The sequence below is a fragment of the Chanodichthys erythropterus genome, chromosome 13, assembly GCF_024489055.1.
Source record: "Chanodichthys erythropterus isolate Z2021 chromosome 13, ASM2448905v1, whole genome shotgun sequence".
Taxonomy (NCBI): domain Eukaryota; kingdom Metazoa; phylum Chordata; class Actinopteri; order Cypriniformes; family Xenocyprididae; genus Chanodichthys; species Chanodichthys erythropterus.
In genome coordinates, this window is record NC_090233.1 from 51,233,649 (window position 1) to 51,253,685 (window position 20,037).

Genomic DNA, 20,037 nt, shown 5'->3' on the forward strand with positions numbered 1-20,037 from the left:
GCCCTTGGTCTCTCAGAATAGGTGGATGGTTTGTGGAAAGGATTGGTTGCAGGATTTATATGCAACAGTCACTTTATTAAACAATAACCCAAAGCAAAAAACATGCAGGAGCTCAGGAGAATAACAACCAACTAAAAATAAACGAGAAAAGACAAAGAACAACTCAAACTCAGGGCTATATACACAGAGTAACTAAAGAGCTAAACAAGGAGCAGGTGCATAAATCAATCAAACAAAGAGTTGCCATGACAACAAATGTAAAAATACTTAGAAAGCATGGGCGCATTTGCCTGCTTATATTATGCCCTAAAATACTCTAAAAATGCTGGGTTAAATATGGACAAACCCAGGGATTGGGTTGTTTTCACCCAGCCATTTTTTTCAACCAATTTTGGATTTCATTTTTTAGCAATATAGTAATATAGTAAAAGTCATGTTTTTGCTCACCCCCAAAAAGGGTCAACTTTGTGGGCAATTTTAAGCTGAAACTTGACCAGACCAGAGACTTATATTACATCTTGTGAAAGAGGGCATAATAGGTGCCTTTTAACCCAACCTGCTGGGTTTGTCCATATTTAACCCAACTTGGGTTGTTTTTAACCCAGCATTTTTTTAGAGTGAAGTATATACTTTTTGTGTTAATCATCTTATCACAGTTAAAATCCTCCAGATTGAATTGAATTTAATTTCCTAACATAACGGAGAGAAATGTAGTTGCACATTGATCTGCCAGTCGTGGGTCTTTCACTCTCTATAATGATGCATTTAAAAGTTAATGACCAAACATATCTTTATAAAAGTTCACAATGCTGTTGCAGATGAAATATAATGTGGATAACATTGAATAAATATCTTTTCATCAGGTTAGATACTGATCTATCTATCTATCTATCTATCTATCTATCTATCTATCTATCTATCTATCTATCTATCTATCTATCTATCTATCTATCTATCTATCTATCTATCTATCTATCTATCTATCTATCTATCTATCTATCTATCTATCTATCTATCTATCTATCTATCGTTATATCTATGTATCTATCTCTATCTATCTATCATTGTATCATTCTGTCATTCTATCTATCTATCTATCTATCTATCTATCTATCTATCTATCTATCTATCTATCTATCTATCTATCTATCTATCTATCTATCTATCTATCTATCTATCTATCTATCTATCTATCTATCTATCTATCTATCTATCTATCTATCTATCTATCTATCTATCTATCTATGGTAATTGCCTTCAAAACCTTCAAAGTTTAAGCTTTAAAACTATAAACTTCAAAGTACTTCAAGCTTTTAAAACTTCTTCAAACTTTCCAGCCAGGCTTTCTCAAACCTACATCAAAACTTGAACAAATGAAAGACACAGAGACCCCCTCCTGTGTTGATACTGTGGTATGAATAATTCACAAGTACAGCATGAACTCAGAAAATAGCCGTCTACTGCCACTGTGAAACTGTCACAATGTTTTGATTGTTCTGACGTTTTAAAGTTGAACTTTTGGACATTGGTGTTGTTTATGTAAGCTACTGAACAGTTTTGCAAGGGCTCTTATGATGTTTAAGATCTTGATTATGGGGTCTTAGTTCTATTTTCCCCAGATTTAAATCTGTTTAATAGACGGTTTCACTCAGTTGGCTTGATTACCTCACTCACAGACTACATAACAATGATTTAGCTCAATGCAGTTGTTGTTGGCTTGCATAATGATGATTATGTGCATGTTTCAGGCTGAGAGTCGTCAGTGGATTGCAACTGCACATCGTCACACGAATCAGAAACGAATTTATCAGTCAGTTAGTTTAAAAAAAACAAAAAACAGATGTAGTAAACAAAAGTGTAATTATGGTGTAAAAATATACACTTTTTATATATATTAGTATCATTTATATGGTATTTATTCATTTATTTTAATTTGAGTAATTATGTTATGTGCATTTATATTGTTTTTTATATTGTTATTTAGCTTTAATGACACTTTATTATTTTATAACCTGATTTTTAGGAAAGACCCCTTTACTGCTCTTGGCATGTTTTAATTGCCTTTTTTCCCTATCACATATTTTAGTTATCGTCATAAATTAGGTATCATTTGAAAGCTTAAAAACTAAAAATTCATCCTGTGAAAACCGTTTTGAAATCAGAAATTGCATTACCATAAAAACGGTACTTTTAAACCTTTTAGACGGCTCCTCCCCCTAGTGGGCGGTGTCATGTTTCATATTACAACATTTATTTTAAGTATTTTATGATCAATTTTTCTAATCTTGACGCATATTGTCATAAAGGTCTGAGACTCAAGGTTCCATAAATGGCAACTGTTTTGTGATAGACGTGCTATTGTGACAGAAATGTATTAATTTGTTACAGGAGAACACATCAAAAAAATTGGTGGCTATTTTTGGTACAGTGCCTAAACAAAATCTCATATTTGGAACACAACTACGGCTTTGACTTTATAGCAGTTTCAGGGTAAAAAATGTTTTGTAAGATATATATTTTGAATAAAATAAAAAATGTTTAGTATAGTAAATCTTCTATAACTTTTTTACAATTTCATTTTTAAAAAATCTGCTGAATGTCTTCTTTAAAATAAGTCCATTTTTAGGTCTGTATTCTGAAGCATTCATGAATTACAACCATTTAAGTTGTAAGAGTGACAGGGGTTAAATAGCCTTGAGAATACTATGGTATTATAGGTATTCAGTGCAGCTGTTGGGCTATAAGAAGCCCACTGACATGTGGTGTGTTTATTTTAAGGAATATACTCTGCCATTCAAGTGTCATGAAGAATGGCCGAATGTTTATCATAAATCAGGGTTACACATCTCTTAAAGGTACAGTACCTCTAGAAATGTTTATTTACTCAACCTCATGTTCCAAATCTCTATGATTTTCTTCTGTGGAACACAAAATAAGATCTTTTGAAGAATGCATCAGTATTTTTGCCCATATAACAAAAAAGTCAATAGGGTCCAGTGTCGTTTGTACCAGATTTAGTATCAAAATATCTTCTTTTGTGCTCCACAATACAGATTTGGAGCCAAGATACCAGCACAAAAACACACACACAACAACTTGATTGACAGAATACCAGAAAATATTGAATTTTTTTTTGTCAAAATTGCACACCCCTAATGCAAAGTATTTGGTTGTTGTTTGTTTTATTTTGAGCTAATAGAGTCGCTGGAGTCTGTTTTTGGCATAACTGGGTCACTCCCCCCTTTCCTCCCAAAAACTGGTGCGAGGTTACACAGAACAGCTCTGAATTATTGATATTAGCTTGAGATCAACTCAAACAACAGTGTGACAGCGCCAGACGCACGTTCTCTACATGACAAAGACCCAATGGATCATTCATGTGTCTCGAGCTTAAAAACCTGCGGTGTGTCGAGAAGACCTGTTTCAGGCTTCTGACATTTGTGGCTTTTTTATGGTTTTGTCTTGTGTAGTTTTGGTTACATGAATCTGTTTGAGTGTTTAATAGAGCTGGTGGAGGCCTCGTTCTTTCTCAGGGTTTTCTCCTTAGAGTAACATTGGGTCTTTGAAGTAAAGTTTTGTTGAGGATCAATGGTTTATATGTTTGGTTAAATGGGTCATTGACGCATAAGGATTTTCGACAGGCCAATTCTAAAATACAAAAAATAATAATATCTATTGCAATTGTTCAAACATTAAGAATGTTGTGTACACATAAATTCATAATAAAATTTTAAATTAAGTGATTTTTTTTTTTTGTCTAGATGAATTGGCCATGGCCTTAAATGTTATATAGTGCGACCTGTGATTTATCTTAAAATTAATTAATTTCCTTAATTTATTATTTTTTTTTGTTTTACAAGTTCTCAGTAATTAAATCGTCAAGAAGCAAAGTATTTGCAGTTCGTTTGAGATTCTGTAAGGAATTAACTTATATTTTTGTTCTATAACTATCATGTTATCATGTTATGTTTTATCTATCATGGAAAACATTCTACAGTGGTCACACTAGGGCTGGGCGATATATCGAATGCTTTTGTCACGCGCATTTCGTCAGTTAAGCCGGTTCCCTGATTACCGCTAAATCACCATCACCTGCTTTCAAATGGAGCGGCATTTAATAGACAGAGCCGTAGTTCACTGACAAGCCACGCAATATCGCGTTCAATATCGATATGAATCGCCGTCGTAATATGTAATTTTATATGTAGTATATGTGTTTTTTTTTTCTTTTTCAGTGGTGTCTTAGCTTTCATACCCCTAATATCACTATGAATTTTTCATTAATCTTTCAAGCTAAAATTACTTTTTTTTTGTTCTAAATATGTTCATAAATTCCAGAAAACCCAAAATCTGACAGTTTTTCTACTCTTGCTAAGATGAACATTGCTGAACAAATTAATTATCTTTTTTTTTTTTTTTTTAAGAATAACAGGATGTTTTGTCGTCTTCTTCAGCAGTCTGTCAGATATACGGCTCTAATGCTGTGCTCACTGTTTGTGTTTGGTCCAGTACGTTGATCTTGCCCTGCTGATATTGACATGAGACCCCTGTGGTTATTGAATATGTCACTTGGCTTGCTGTAAGTTCTCTTTTGGCTTTCTCTGCATCACAGACTGGGTTTCACTCTTAGCTCAGGTCTTTCATGTTTGTGTTGCTCGGTTCATCTCCAGTGATCAATCAAATAGAACTAGATGGAAAGAAGCACAGTGGAAAGAATCTTCTCATCCACAGTTTTCAGATGATGACCCTTCCATTTATGTTAGATACTTTAACGTTGTAGCTTTAATTTTCAACTCCCTTTGTATTGTTAAGTGTCGGTAGTATATGTAAATGAACAATGTTTACTCATTCTCTGTGTTACTTGCATCGAGAAATTCCAGTTTATTTTTCAGCAAAAGTCTTTTGACAGCTCCAGGGCTTTCGTGAAAACTACAGATTATACTTCTGCATGTTTGTATCCCTGCCCACAGACAGTAGGATCAGAGGGTTATTAACAGAAGAGTTATTGTAAGGGTGGTTTATCACTGAAAATTGTATCATACTCTGTATTCTCTGTAAACAGCATTATGGTAGAAAGGGAACATCTTTCTTAACTGAACATGATAATGTTTTGCTTCTGGCAGAACTTACAGAATGCCAGTTTGTTTCAGTTTTTCCCCTCCGTTTTTGCCAAAACACTGTGTTTGTGGTCATCCAAATTGAAATGTTGACTACAAACATGGAGCTTTTTCAGATTTTTCATAATGGCATAGTCTCTGTATTTACAATTGTTGTTGTACAAAATGTTTACTCTTTGAATTCTTGCACCCAGGAACAATACAAGTTGACACCATTGTGACTAAAAGTTTGCTAAGAAGTATTTCCTACTAAAGTAAGGCAGTATTTGTATCCGTAGCAGACTGGTGGGAGTGGCCTGGGGTGGCAACATGCCCAGTGCATTATGGTTATTGAAGTTTTCCTACCTGTTTGACAAAAGAAGATAACAGCCTTTTTCTCAGTTTTTTTTTTCTAATCAGGTAGCACCGATTTCAAAAACGTTTTCGCCTTTCTATTGTATAGTGTAACACATGGAATTAGGTACTGCTCCTTTAAGGTGGAATGCACGCACTCTCACTCGCTGATGAGTGGGCAGTATATAGATGGAGCGCGAACTGTGAGCATCGCATGTGTGCATTATTTATCTCTGTTGCTCTTTGCCGTTTATTTCTTTTGTTTTGTTTAGTAACGCAGTTGTCAGTGAAGTGTTGCAAACTGCCCCATGTCTTTGTGGGAATGGCACTGATAATAAACCCCATGTGAAATTCAGTCCAGCTATCCGGTCTCTCTCTCTGTATAAAGCGTTACAATAGGCAGCCAAGTTTTATTGAAAGCCCATTTAGCCAGTGTTGTCTATACCCATGAATGTCAAAGGTTAGATAAGTTACTAAACAGAGGATTATACTACATACAACATTGTTGTTTGCATCTACATTTTAAAGGCCCATTGAAGTGCCTTAAACACTCAGCATTATTCAATTTCCACTGATGACGGGGTGGGACATATCAAACAGCTCCTCCCCTTTTTTTAAAATAGCCAATAGCGTTTTGTTTATGTCACAGCTTGGCCAGAGCCATTAAGCTCAGTAAAGTCTCAGTTTCCTCCTAATCTCTAACCGTTTCTCCTTGGTTAGAGATTACGAGGAGATATACGATATGTTTTGTGGTCTGCGCCGACTTGCACGTCATCTGCTCTGTGCTATCGCATCTCTAGACTGGAGTAGATTGTGTGCATGCTGTGGAGGTTCCATTGGCGTTAATGTGAAACCAGGTCCTGGTTAGAGGTCCTGGGTTAAAATCCCGGACGAGCCCCCATTTTCCGTTTCTCCTTGGTTAGAGATTACGAGGAGATAAACAATATGTTTTGTGGTCTGCGCCGACTCGCGCATGTCATCCACTCTGTGCTATCGCGTCTCTAGACTGGAGTAGATTGAGGTTCCATTGGCGTTAATGTGAAACCAGGTCTTGGTTAGAGGTCCTGGGTTAAAATCCCGGACGAGCCCCCACCTTATGCCCTATATAGTGCACTATGTGCAATTCACCATGAAAAAAATAGTAAATGTGTAAACAAGTGACCGATTTTAGCCACAGATGCAGTGTCTATTTATAATGTAGGGGTTGGGGTGCTTTAGATTCTAGAGAGCATTTGATTGGACAGAAAATCTGATAAGAAGCTGAAGTGCAGCGTGATGTCATCAAAATCATTCATCCATATTGGTGGTGTGGAACGCTTATGTTTCCTAAATACATTTTTTTTGTCATTGTTTTGGAGCACACTAGCTTGTAGATAACAGTAAGGCTAATATATTCATACTTAAAGCCAAATTTCCAAATTTGACTTCATGACGACTTTAAATATCTGAGACATATTTGTAACTTTCTTTTGGTCACACATTTGTGTTTTTGACCCTAGTTCAAACCAGCACTGTGTAGAAGTCTGTGTTTTCTCTGTATCTACTGCTGAGAGTTCTCTGTGTGTCAGTAGGTTAACAGTGTTAGATTGGTCGTTTGCTGTTGAGTGTGTTTGATGCTTCAGGCTCTTAGAGACCAGAGAGCAGCTCAGATCTGAAGAGTTACTGCATGCAACATGTTGTAGCCTTTCATTGATCTTAATTACGTTTTTGGTCTGGCACAGTGAGTAAAATAAATGCCACTGATCTGTTTAGTAAAGGGTATGTGTTGGTGTTTGTATAGAGTGAATTAAGTGTGTGTAATCCAATTAGAAATCATGATTGAGATTACAGCCAGTGCAACAGTGGAAAAACTCAAGACTGTGTGTGTTTTGTTTTTTGTAATGTAGTTACATTCTTGATGCTTTAAACAATCAAGCAGTTGAGATTATCACTTAATGTGAGTATACCGTACGTATGCAGATATATTTTATATCCCACTTTATTAATTTTCATCTCTTTGGGTGGTACTTGAGTCAGCTTGTTTTAGACTCTTTGGCAAAGAGTCACTGCTGATCTCATTTTTCCTCCCTTCTTAAGCCTGATGATAAATCTCATTTATAAGATGAGAAAGGAAAATCTCCTGCTGCCTGTACTTTCAGTCTTGGTTTTGCACGGCTTTGTGACTGAAGTTTGATGCCGTTCCAATTGGGAAAACCATTTCTCAAAAACCTTTAAAGAAATGACAACCAGTCTAGCTGTCTGTTGTCCCAATCAATATTTTTTCATTGCGTGTACCACCCGAGCAGTAAAATCCATCTTAATATAAACCCGTAATAATTGATGAGGCAGCCATGAGCGTTGCAACCACTCCATGAAATTGTGTCTTTTTGTGTGAAGACCTGACGTCTAATGAGATGTTAATGGAGCGTGTTTTGCCTCAGACACACACACACGGGGGGTTTTCATCGGCTCTGAGTTCAGTTGCTCTCCCCGCGAGGGCTACACTGTATCTCTGTGTGTGTTTGCTCAGTGGAGAGGCAATTAGCAGAGCCTTTTTCCATATGAGAGCAAGCCAGTTGAACTCCACGGAGGTGGATAGCATTGCAGGATAATTAAAACCACTAGGGTTTTCAGTGCGCTTTATATGCTTCTGTATGTATTTGTCTGCATGTTTTTTTGTTTTCATACACACACACACACACTTGCACACACGCACACACACGCGCGCACGCACACACACACACACACACATATATTGTCATTTTTTCTTTATATTAATGTTTAGGTTTAATTGATTTTCTAGTAGATTTTTTTCTAGATTTTTTAGTATTTTTATTGCTTTACTTTATTATTTCAGTTAGTAAGTTCATCTGATACTTTTTTCTGGTATTTCAGCTTAATTTTAATCAACAAAAATGTTTTAATAGATTTAGTTAACAATTGTCTGTAATGGTAAATCTTTACAATAGGTCCGCTTAGCTAACATTAATTAATGCATTAACTATGATTAACAATGAGCAATATATTATTATTGCTATATATATTATTATTGCTATATAATATGTTAATATATTTTTTCATTGTTAGTTCATGTTAACAAAAAAAGCAAAATCTTTTCTGAGGCAGAACATTATGATTAAAGATTTTTAACTCTTGCCCTTGATAAATAGTTTGCTATTAGACCAGGAACATGCATTAATACAGTAAATAGGGTTCATCATGTGGCTTCAGTGACAGAATCCCTAGTGCATTTCTGTATTTCCACACTCTCCTGTTTAATTCCACATTCCAGACACCGTACGTCATTGCTACCATTGTCTCTCAATGCTAATATTGGAGAAGGTGCGTGTGGCCCTCCTTTGGTCCTTTCCGTCGAGCAGCGCTGCCTCTTTGACGATCAATAGAGCAACATCATTCCAGCGTCATCTCCATGGAAACCATCCTGTTCCGCGCTCATGATTGGCTCTCTCCCAGAGCCTGCTTGAATGTGATTGGAAGACACCCCCCCCCCCCCCCACTCTATCGCTCTCTCTCTCACTCAGCCACACGCTCTCCTCCTCTTCATCTTAATGTTGTTATCTTACCAAACACACATTTAGGCAGAGAACCGAGATCCAGCGTGAGCGCTGAAGCATCACTCAAAACAAGGATCGTTCCTTCATGAACTGGCACATTCATGCGGAGGGGATGATAAGGATGAGAGGACGGCGCAATGAGCCGAGTGCAAATCCAGTCCGTGGAGAGGGAGGAAATTAAGAGACCTGTTAGAAAATAAGACATCACCTTCTGTCTTGGTCTTTCTACACGGTTGTCCTTTTTTCTCCCTCTCTTTGACTCTTTTGTATTAACAGCAGTAGGACGTTGAGCGATATATGGATGACGGCAACACGCTGAGAGCTTGCTGCAGTCCTGGTGACTAAATATCAGCAGAGCTTTATACATCTCTCTGCGTTTCTCGATCTTGGATTTCCTTTTGTACATCAAGACATCGACATTTCTGTTTTTTAAATATGAAGTTATTTTGAGAGCGATGCACTTGATTTAAGGTACGTGAGCTCAGCAGTGTCTCTTTAAGAATTCGCAACAGCTTTTTCATATTGCGACTTTCGTTTTCTCTTGCGTTAATGAATCCTTTTTGAGAAGTACTAGAAAACCTGTATTTACACTGCTTGAAAAAAGTGGTATATTTCCTCAATGTCCTTGCAAATATACCCTTTTGGAGGCATCCTTAAAACCTGTCGGAAACGGAGTAATGCACGACTTATGTACTAGGCCAGAGCAGTCTGAACCTCCTCAACACGGTTCACCCACGCCGGAGATGAGTAGTGGTGAACCCGAATCTCCAGCTGGCCCCGGGCATCCCGACAGAGAGAAGCCAGAGGAGAGAGCGCTGGGTTCAGATGCCCTGAGCGGGATGAACCTGGGAACCTCCACGACTAATGGAAATGGCAGCGTGACGGTGCCTCCCACCGTTTTGGGAAAGCGGCATCATTCTCTGTACGAGGGGCTGAACGGATGCGAGGCGGGAGGCTTTGGAAAGGTGCGTTTCTCTGTTTGTCAAAAATGCAGAGTCCGTGTGCAAATATTCCTGCATATTTGTAGGCTAGTCATAGTCTTTTTCTCATACAACCAGTCATTTTTAACCATGGAGTTGTCAGGTTTGAAATTTCACACTGTATATTTGAGTTGACGTTCTTATTTGCATATTTATGAGGTTAATGATGCACATTATGTGCATTAATCATGCATTCTGATTTACTCTCCAAATGTGGAAATCATTGTTTTTAGTGACAGTTTCAGCTGTTTTCTGAAATGCTGAAGCTAAACCCAGTATGTGAAAGTTTCTGTGCAAAGCTCATGAATATTTAATGAAGCATGCTTTGAGGCAGCTCATGATTGGTTGACTTTTCTGAAACTCACTGTAGTGCTGCATTGTTTCACTGTTTACCCAAGGGCTAAAAGCAGTTTGGAGATGTAAAACGTAGCTTGACCCAGGGTTAAAACCTTCCATTATTCAGGGTTAACCCAGGGTTAAGCCTAGGGTGAAAATCCCTAGTGTTTCACCCTGTTGTTCTTGTATTTATTTGCTGTTGTGTGTCAAAGTTCAAAGTCTAATCGAATCAGAACACCATCCAGAAATCAATCATGTGAATCACAAACACATGCAGAATAGAAAGTTCTCATTTTCACCTTTATATCAGCAGTTTTTCTTATTATATGTATGCATAATCTATTGTCAAGTTCTTACATTTAATCAAATTAAATTATAATAATAAGACACTATAGGCTGTTACCAATCAAATGAAATCAGTATCAACAAAATCCATTTTTTCCAGTGCAGAAGTGGCACAGAAGCTGCATCTAAAGCAGCATTTAAATGTATTTACATTGCAAAAAAATATTTAAGCATAAATAATGGAATGTGTCAAGTTTAATCCAATGTGTTACTTGCTGTTTCTTTGTAATTGTGAAATTTGCTAAGAATTTCTGAGAGGAAAGTGTTTTTGCACCAATTTATTTAAGTGTAGTTGGCGGCAGGTCACTGTGGTAATCACTGAGTCATTGAATCATTCATTCAACCGATTTGTTCAAACAGCTGCTGATTCATTCAGGAACGAAGCAAGTGACTGTCTTAATTAATGGATTATTGTTCAAAAATGCTGATTCATTCAGGAATCACAACTGTGTCTCTCTGAAAAAAACTGTTCTGTTGTGGCTTTTTGGAACTATTTTCATTGGCAAAACTGTTTCACAAAAATGGACAATGTTGTCTAAAATATAACTCACAATGTTAACTTCTTTATTAAACTGTTTAATAAAATCAATATTACATTAGCAGTCATGCTGATGTTCTGGAAAACAGCATGTTTTGCATGTGCGATATTGCTTTACTATATCATATAGAAATATAAGAAAAAAAATCTCAGAAGGGCATTTTTAACCTAATTTACTGAATTTTAGGTCATTCTAATTGCTTTCTACATCATGCAGTGAAAGTGTGCACTATAAAAGCAAGTGACATACTTGATAATGTCAGATTCCACAGTGTTAAAACAACAGTTATGATATTATAGTAGACGGTGCATATCAAACACCCATACGTCTTGTCTGTAATGTGTTTGTCAGCAGCTAAATTCAGACACAGTGAGTGACCTCAACCCATATTCCCTGCTGCAGACTCAATGTGGGACAGCGCAGGATTCACTTAATGCAGCCTCATTGAAAATCAATAGCAGCACTGCAGATTGTCTTGTTTCTGTTACTGACCTCAGTGATCATTCTGAAGGTGTGAAGGCGTGGCTTAAGCGACAGGTGCTTGGTGACGAGCCTCACCTCTGATGACCTTGACCTGGACATGTGCTCTTTTCTCATGTGCACACAGTGTTAGGGAGAAAAACTAATGATGCTTAACTGCGCTTTTTAGTAGCATGAAAGTAGCGGGTTGACACAAAAAAACCGACTCATTTCATATGCTCCGGATGAATATTGTTGGTGTTACAGGGCTTGAATTTCAGCGTGGGATTGTGCGTATTGTACATAATTTTAGTTATTTCTGCAGATTTAAGTGTTCGCACATAAGTCCGCCCCTCACTACTAAATTTTCGCTTATTGCACTTAAGTTATGTATTAAGTGAACATAAACACTTGAGAACGAAAACGCATGTGTAACAGTATAATGGATCAGTGCATCAGGTCTTAAAGTGACAACAGCCTAATATACCTGCTGCCAAATTATGAGATAATATTAGAAATATCTATATGACAATTTTCCTCATGGTATCGATTGTGGCCAGTGAAAATGCTGAGTGGCTAGTAACTTTGGAAAGCCACTTGCCACAGTGTCTGGTGAGCTAGTGAGCTATTGTATTTATTTATTTTTTTGTATATAACTGTATTGTAAATATAATAATTCTAAAAAAAAATAATATATATATATATATATATATATATATATAATATATGTGTATATATATATGTATATATATGTATATATATATATATATATATATATGTATATATATATATATGTGTATATATATATGTATATATATATATATATATATATATATATATATATATATATATATATATATATATATATATATATATATATATATATGTATATATGTGTATGTGTGTGTGTGTAGTAATAATTATTATAAATATTTATAATATTTTTAAGATATTGCCCTCCATTATTATCATTAGCATCATTAATATGGTAAAATGTGCAGCAATATCTTAAATATATTATATATTTATATTTTATTTTATTGTTTTGTATATAAATATATTGTAAATATAATATATAAATATATATATATATATATAATTTTATCACATTTACAATATTTTATTACCATTAATAATTTATTATTGTAAATATTTTTTTGACATAACCCCATTTTTAGCCTCTGTTTACTTTTTCTTTGTAGCTTGTTACTACTTTTTGTAAAGAGTAACTTGACAGTTCTTTAACTACTTTAAATTAAGCACCTTGGTAGGCTACAGTTTTAAAGGGTGACATGCACAACAAATAATCATTGTATTCATCATACCATTTGTTGTGAACGTTCATACAGTCTTCGCATCAATGTCTTTTGTGTTTGCATTACAGTTGTTCAGGTGTGCTTTGCATCAGTTTGGGTTTAGAATAAGCTGTCTCTAAGCTATACGTGTGAATGCATGACTTCACAGGTCGGTGCGTGAGATTTCTACTCCGGTGGCAAAAGAGTCTGACTGTTTCATGTCCAGCAATGCACTTCAGGATTCATTGAGACCAAGATTGATTTGATTGGAGCTCTTTGCATCTCTGTAGTTAAAACAGGTCACTGGTTAGGTGAAAGATCAGTGCACTACTACACACACACACACTCTGACCTTCTTTCTCTGTTCTGTGTCAGTAAATAGAGCTCAGTTACACTGTGTGTTTGGTCCTGTAGAAACTGGAAACTGTTTTTCTGTGCATTGAAAAATTTGTAAATATCTCTCTAATTAAAGGAATAATTCACCCATTTTGTCATTATTTACTCACCCTCATGTTACTTTAAACTAACCGTACAGTAAATGACAATTATAACAGTAGTCCATGTTATATGTACACAGCAAAATCCCCAGAGTTAAATCAACTCTGCTCAGAGAACATATGGCCCCTCTCTACATAGAGTTAAAATAACACTGAAGCAGAGTTAAAGTTAATGAGATAATATGCTGTTTGTGGAGTTGTTTAATCAGATCTTGAGAGATTTAATGTCTTTTATCTTCAGTTGATTTCATCTAAGGCTGTGGCTGGAAGTCATTTGTAGTTATTGTCAGTAATTCTGCTTGTTAACAGCAGGTGTTCATCACTAATCGCTCAATCATGACTTAATTAATCTCATTAACTTTAACTCCGCTTCAGTGTTACTTTAACACTATATAGAGATGGACCATATGCAATCTGAGCAGATTTGATTTAACTGGGGATTTTGCTGTGTACTAATTTCATCCTTTTTGTTGTGCATATATATAAAAACACATTTTAACAGAAGATTGTGTGATATTTCAGCAAATAAAAGCATGCATTTGGATCTGTTTTGTTGCACAACAGTTTTAAAGATTTTGAATATAGTGCACAGTTGCACAAGCTACTTTAAATATACTTTTATGGTTAATTTACATTTTTATTTCTCATTGTTGGAGCTTGACAGACCCTGCTCACGATCTGCTTTGTCGTGCATTTGGTTTAACATCTCCTTTTGTTTTGTACTAAAGATTATACAGAATTAAGTGTCATGATGGTGTCTTTTTTGGAGCTTGACAGATGTGATCAATTTGCACTGTCATTAAGAATATCCAGAATTCTCCATGTTTGTTCTATTGACATAAGGGTGAGTAAGTCGATTTTTGGGTGAACTATTCCTTTAAAGGGCTGTGAATTATAAAGGCTTGAGCTCCAGGACCAGAAATAGAAATTGAGAGTTAGATTGGGACACTGAGAGGGAGGAGGGCGGGCTCTATTAGAAGTGCTCCCATGGGATGCTGGGAGGAGAAATAGATGGATGGATGAATAGAAAGATGGATTTTGGCTCATGCATGATTGAATTTGTGGCAGGGATGTGGTGCCCTTATATCGCCCATCCCGCTGCTCCTGACCGATTCGTGACACTCTCCAGCCCTGCGGGGGGCACACACGGTTCAGACACTGTCTGATATTTAAAAAGCCTTTCGGAGGACATCCAAATTATCATCCTGTCTCAGTCCAATTTGGATCTACACCGGTTATCCTTTGATGAATCCACTAATTTATGGTTGTTTTCTCTGTACAAGATTCTAAATTAGTGTCCCAACAACATTAGTTCTCGGCGGTTTGCTGCTCTGAAACAGAACTCAGTGAGGCAAAATTGTTTTATACACTTTTGCAGGGAGTTGAAATGATAATTGTCTTAATTTACTTATCTTGACTTTTTCCTTTCATTGAAAACAAGAGATGTTTAGCAGTTTGTGTTTCATGTCGCTCTGTTGCAATGTGATTTTTAAGCACCAAAAAATACAGAAAGCCACAAAAAAAGTGTACTGTAGCCACATAATGTAAAGTTTAATTAACAGCAATTCGGAGGCTGCAGTTACTTGAATGGTGGGTTCATTATTATTCTAAAAACAAAACTAAACAGTACAACGACAAACTCGCTTATATTAAACAGAACTTTTATTAACAAAATGAATAAGACAGCTAAATTTTAAATAAAATAAAGAAAATTAGCAAACACTGTGGAGCCAAATAAATAAGAAACAAATTTTGCTTTTTTCGCTTTGAAACCAAATCTTCCGCCATTGTCTTGTCAGTCAGCTCGCCTCACTCTTTTTGTCAGTCTGACTCCAGCTGCAGCTCTTGTTAGGCTTATGCTGAATTGAGCAGACGTGTTTAGTTTTTAATTGTAGTGTCTGTTCTCTAACTGAACTAATGATTTTTATTACTATAAAAAAATCAAAACGACGATGGGGAGCGGTGGCGTGGTTGGCACGATGTTGGTGTACGATGTTACACACAGTGTAACATCGTAAACACTGACTATCGTAGTGCTTTTGCATAAATTTTTGTCATTTTTGGAGCTTGACAGCCACTGGTCATGACCTGCTTTTTCATGCATTGTCATATGCATTAATCAGTGTAATAATGAGCTGTGGATGTTGGTGAGATGTTAAATGTGTGAGTGTGCATGTGCTGGTAAGAATGAGCACAAAATAACCGATCAGAGAGGAGGAGAACAAGGAAATTTTTAAATATAGATATTAAATGTTTATATATACAATGATAATAAAAACTGAAAGGCCTGTGATTAATTTTGAAGACACTAAATTGTCTAGCAAGTCATTTGTATTCAGAATTCACATGAACACACAATACTGTATATCATAATTATGATCAATCAAAGATTGATTCATTGTGGGCATCGACTCTTTCTTCTTTCCAGTACTTAATTTCTGTGGGAATGAAGATTCACTTCCCTTTCATACTCAAATCACATCACATCTTGAAGTATTGATGCTTCAACACACCCTTTGTAGTGAAGACCTTTGAGTTTTTAAGGTGAACTGCTGGTGAAGTGACTCTCTGGAGTTCATGTCCTCATATTGTGAGATGACAGACACTGAAAACACAGAGAGAGTCACGTGTGCTTCAGCATGTATGTAGACGAAACTGCAGCACTCATTCACACTGAGACATGTAGACGAATATATTTAGATGGCAGTTTTTTTGTCCTTTAATATTCACAGACACTAGTCCATATCATGATTTGTTTAAATGTTCTGCCCTACTTTTGATTTATGCATCCACAATTTGCTAAATTCTGTGACATTCCATGTTATACTGTCTGTTCCATTTTTATGTCTGGATTCCATGATTCTGTCCACATCACATTCCGTCAGATTGGAATTGTAGCGTATGCACACGTATCAGGATAATCAATAAACTTTGGAATGTCCAGAACGCTTTTAGCATGCTGGACTGGGTTGTAAAACCCCCCCAGAGACTGACCAGATCCACATTCCAACACCCCACACACACAGGGACACACAAAAACACACACACAGACAGACACAGAAACACACAATCATACATTTTCAACTGTATTTGTAAACTACCACTATGCTGAAATATATATTTCATATATTTTTAGGGCCTATGCATGTTTCCTAGTGTTTAAATGAGTGTATTTGTGCTAGTGTGCATTTTAACGATATAATTTTGTCTGTAAACCATAACTTCTCTCCTATGCCTTTCTGACCTATCGAGTTTGGTCTCGCCGTAAAGCTCCGGACACGAGCTATTTACTGAGATATGTCACACCGCTGACAAATGCATTTTTCTATGTGTTTAATGATACTGTGAAGAACACACTCCATTTGGAGATCTGAATTGATAGTCATAACTCATGCAGATTAAGTCGTGAGGCCAAGCAAAGGAAAAGCTTTCCCGCCAACTTTGCACCCATGTTATTGGCTACCCCACCTCAAGGAGGTGTGTCGGCTTATCTGTCATAAAAGCAAAGACGCACAATTCCAGACTCTCTCTCTCCCGTGTTCTCTCCCGATTGTCTCACGAGCATCTCGTGCACGTTTTTCCCGGACTCCTCCGGTGACCACGCGCTGCCACCGCGCTCAGCTTCGGGATCGCCATCTTCCAGCGAAACTCACTCTCGTCCTCAGTTCAAACCTTCCCGCTGAACGGAGGAAGCCAACGAACTGCACCAGCGCTAACCTGAAATTTGACACACGCAACCAATGCAAGTATACTGCCGTTTCTCAATCTTAGATGATGAAACTGATTTCCGTGCTGGCTTAGGACTGGTTGTGAGTTTGCTACTTGCCTTCTCTCTCTTTCCTTCTCTACTTCTATTCTTGTACATAGGTGTGTATTTTCTTGTATATATATTTAGAACCTCGGTATTCGTAGTTTGCATATATTAAAACGTTATTCATGCTCGATTGTTCTGTTTGTTCTTTCAGCGGAAAACCCAAGTCACTTTAACGTTTTTTCGATCGCTTTATGCTTTAGTTATTTTCATGGCCAGAGAATAACTCCGTTTATAATATTCTGTGAGGGACTTAGTTTGCTGGACAAACGAGCAGTTTCTCTAAATAATTATTAAACCAGAACTAATCATATATGTAATTGATTATAATTCGTTGTAATTGATTCACAATATATGTTTAATTCCCCATTGGGTCGATATATGAATCATAATTTATTCATAACCTTATGAATTATTATATTCATATTTCATCCATAAATTGATTAATAACCGCTACATTTCGTTACATATATTATTTGGTGGAGAATGCGGGCACAACGTTTTAAACTTGGTTTTCGGTAAAAGAGCAATGTAGAATAATTTTGTATGATTTAACTTACATGCGCGCTTTATTCAGTGAGAAGACGCACGAGTCCTCTCTACGCACCGTTAACAAGCTGCTGTTTGTGTCTAAAAACACTGCAGGCCTAGCCTTGGTTGACCGTGAAATACACTGCAGTCCATTGATATCTCAAGCTCGTATCTGTGAAGGACGACAATCTTTGCAGTAAGTTACAGTTTTGAATATTAATTTCCGCTTGAATAAACGAATTGAATCGTGTTCAGCGAGTTTAGAGGGTCGTGGCGAGATTCCTGCGACCACTCTTTCGAGGCCTCATTATATTTACCCGCTACTGAATCTGAATTTCTTGTGTCGTCCAAAAATTCACAATAGCCGGTTTGCTCCTGGGTTACGTCGTTTGGACTAGCTACCCAAAACCACGTGATCCCCGTTACAGATCTAATCGGAAAAGCAGTCCGTCTGGTTTATCGATTGATGTGTAATAATTTGGAGCTCGTATCAGCATTCTGATCCAATGTTGATTAGTAACAGCGGCGAAGCAATCCCGCAAAAGTTACATATTCGCGTGCATTAAAGTTTGCACCAAAGGGACTGATTCCCAGAGTTGTGTACCCGTGAGTAAAACGGTACACATATATTTATGAAAGAATCCGCTGAGGTTCTATAGTTGTAATCGTGACCGTGCAGTTAAAACAGCGTAAGGGTCAGAAACCCACAAGCGCGCTCGTTTTTGTATCACGAATTAAAGAAAGGGGATGCAGTAACTCTGACCAGACGCCAGAGGGCAGTCTGCTCAGGTGTGCCACCCCTCCCTACTTATTGGTTGTGTGGACTCAGTGACGCCACCGCGTGGACGTTCTGAGTTAAAGCCGCTCCATACTTTGAACTGAAATTATCTCCAAGTTATCTTTTGCTTCTCTATACTGCGGGGAGTTGTAAAAGTAATTTGCTTTTGGTGGTTATGCTTTCCAATCATTGTTGGAATGTGGTTTACTGATTTAAATTTAATTTAAACACGTTTAAATTTTTAATTTAAATCGTTTCCCTTCCAACAAGGGAATTCACTTTCTGAGAGTGCGCCCCCTGGTGGACACTGTCAGATAAGTCAATTCTCTTTTCCCTTGTATTCTTTTTCCTGTATTCACAGATCTACTTTATTTTATTTTATTTCAGTTTATTTATTTTATTTTTATTCCACTTTGTGTTATTTCATCCATTCCCTTTTTGTCTTTTCTCTCTCTCAAGTTATTTCTTTAGTTTACTTTGGAAATTCATTCCCTTTATTACTTAATGTTTTATTTTATTCACTCTTAGTTCTGGGTCCTGTGTGTTATTGGCTGGCAATAATATTCACGCACACCCAAGCCTCCCTTATTTCATACACTTATTTTTGAATTTAATTAAATAACATTTAATTCAATTTTAAAATTAAGTAGTGTCAATCAGTTGGCATTTTGCTATCAACAAGCAATTCTCTTTAGGAAAAATCTGCAAATAGGGAAGGCTTTCTCTTTTCTTTCTCCCATTCTGTTATTCTATGCACTCATTTAAATTTAATTGAACAAGTTTAATTCAAATTTGAATCAAGTGCCTCTGAATTATCCTCTTTTCGCTTTTTCCCATCCTGTTATTCTATGCACTCATTTAAATTGAATTGAACAGAGTTTAATTCAAATTTGAATCAAGTGCATCTGATTTGTTTTTGTTTTCTGTTATTTTTACTTTTGTTCTGCTTCTAGCTAGTTCATTTTAGACCCCTACTCTTTTATCCTACACACTTAATTAGTTAAATTCTATTTAAACAAGATTTAAATTGAGTTTTAAATTTACAATTAAGTCGTGTTTACCTGATTGTTTGTGCACTTGCAGATAAGGCCCTTTAGCGCCCTGGGGTGAGCTGACGGTTGCTCCAGTGAGTTCCAGTGAGTGGAGCTACCTGGCCTGGCGCTTCTTACACTAACCGTGTGTGAATCGTGGACATTCTGACCTCGTATCACGGGCAACACGCAAGGACATCAGCGAGTTGTGTATCAGGTACAGGGAGGCAACGAGACCCGGGGTGACAACAAGCGGCAATTTTGTTTAATTTCCCTGCTCAGGCTTCTGCATGACAGAACCGCCCGTTTGGAGTAACTGCCCGTAAAGGGGACAGACTCTGAGTTCAGGGAAAACTCAATCTTGACTGGTCACTCGGGCCGTTGGCGCAAATACCTTGCCAAAGTGCGCAATTGTGCTGGTGTTCCCTGTT

General features: G+C 36.8%; 1 protein-coding gene across 6 annotated transcripts in view; it reads left to right on the forward strand.

Moving 5' to 3' along the window:
* The window catches only part of LOC137034028 (RIMS-binding protein 2), a 141,930-nt gene that overhangs the window by 5,783 nt on the left and 116,110 nt on the right, over positions 1 to 20,037 (forward strand). The window lies entirely within an intron of this gene.